This window comes from Cherax quadricarinatus, chromosome 68 (genome assembly GCF_038502225.1).
Source record: "Cherax quadricarinatus isolate ZL_2023a chromosome 68, ASM3850222v1, whole genome shotgun sequence".
NCBI lineage: Eukaryota > Metazoa > Arthropoda > Malacostraca > Decapoda > Parastacidae > Cherax > Cherax quadricarinatus.
In genome coordinates this window covers 2606871-2608645 of record NC_091359.1, presented here as the reverse complement: position 1 = coordinate 2608645, position 1775 = coordinate 2606871, and positions in this window count along the sequence as shown.

Genomic DNA, 1775 nt, shown 5'->3' with positions numbered 1-1775 from the left:
GTGTAGCAGGAGTGTAGCAGCAGCAGTGTAGCAGCAGCAGTGTAGCAGGAGTGTAGCAGCAGCAGTGTAGCAGGAGTGTAGCATCAGCAGTGTAGCAGCAGCAGTGTAGCAGGAGTGTAGCAGCAGCAGTGTAGCAGCAGCAGTGTAGCAGCAGCAGTGTAGCAGCAGCAGTGTAGCAGGAGTGTAGCAGCAGCAGTGTAGCAGCAGCAGTGTAGCAGGAGTGTAGCAGCAGCAGTGTAGCAGCAGCAGTGTAGCAGCAGTGTAGCAGCAGTGTAGCAGCAGCAGTGTAGCAGGAGTGTAGCAGCGGCAGTGTAGCAGCAGCAGTGTAGCAGGAGTGCAGCAGTGTAGCAGGAGTGTAGCAGCAGCAGTGTAGCAGCAGCAGTGTAGCAGCAGTAGCAGTGTAGCAGCAGCAGTGTAGCAGGAGTGTAGCAGCAGCAGTGTAGCAGCAGCAGTGTAGCAGGAGTGTAGCAGGAGTGTAGCAGCAGCAGTGTAGCAGGAGTGTAGCAGCAGCAGTGTAGCAGGAGTGTAGCAGCAGCAGTGTAGCAGGAGTGTAGCAGCAGCAGTGTAGCAGCAGCAGTGTAGCAGGAGTGTAGCAGCGGCAGTGTAGCAGCAGCAGTGTAGCAGGAGTGTAGCAGCGGCAGTGTAGCAGCAGCAGTGTAGCAGGAGTGTAGCAGCGGTAGTGTAGCAGCGGCAGTGTAGCAGCAGCAGTGTAGCAGCGGTAGTGTAGCAGCAGCAGTGTAGCAGCAGCAGTGTAGCAGGAGTGTAGCAGCAGCAGTGTAGCAGGAGTGTAGCAGCAGCAGTGTAGCAGGAGTGTAGCAGCAGCAGTGTAGCAGGAGTGTAGCAGCAGCAGTGTAGCAGGAGTGTAGCAGCAGCAGTGTAGCAGCAGCAGTGTAGCAGCAGTGTAGCAGGAGTGTAGCAGCAGCAGTGTAGCAGCAGCAGTGTAGCAGGAGTGTAGCAGCAGCAGTGTAGCAGGAGTGTAGCTGCAGCAGTGTAGCAGCAGCAGTGTAGCAGCAGCAGTGTAGCAGGAGTGTAGCAGCAGCAGTGTAGCAGGAGTGTAGCAGCAGCAGTGTAGCAGGAGTGTAGCAGCAGCAGTGTAGCAGCAGCAGTGTAGCAGGAGTGTAGCAGCAGCAGTGTAGCAGGAGTGTAGCAGCAGCAGTGTAGCAGGAGTGTAGCAGCAGCAGTGTAGCAGCAGCAGTGTAGCAGGAGTGTAGCAGCAGCAGTGTAGCAGAAGTGTAGCAGCAGCAGTGTAGCAGGAGTGTAGCAGCAGCAGTGTAGCAGCAGCAGTGTAGCAGGAGTGTAGCAGCAGCAGTGTAGCAGCAGCAGTGTAGCAGCAGCAGTGTAGCAGGAGTGTAGCAGCAGCAGTGTAGCAGCAGCAGTGTAGCAGCAGCAGTGTAGCAGCAGCAGTGTAGCAGGAGTGTAGCAGCAGCAGTGTAGCAGGAGTGTAGCAGCAGCAGTGTAGCAGCAGCAGTGTAGCAGCAGCAGTGTAGCAGGAGTGTAGCAGCAGCAGTGTAGCAGGAGTGTAGCAGCAGCAGTGTAGCAGGAGTGTAGCAGCAGCAGTGTAGCAGGAGTGTAGCAGCAGCAGTGTAGCAGGAGTGTAGCAGCAGCAGTGTAGCAGGAGTGTAGCAGCAGCAGTGTAGCAGGAGTGTAGCAGCAGCAGTGTAGCAGCAGCAGTGTAGCAGCAGCAGTGTAGCAGGAGTGTAGCAGCAGTGTAGCAGGAGTGTAGCAGCAGCAGTGTAGCAGCAGTGTAGCAGCAGCAGTGTAGCAGCAGCAGTGTA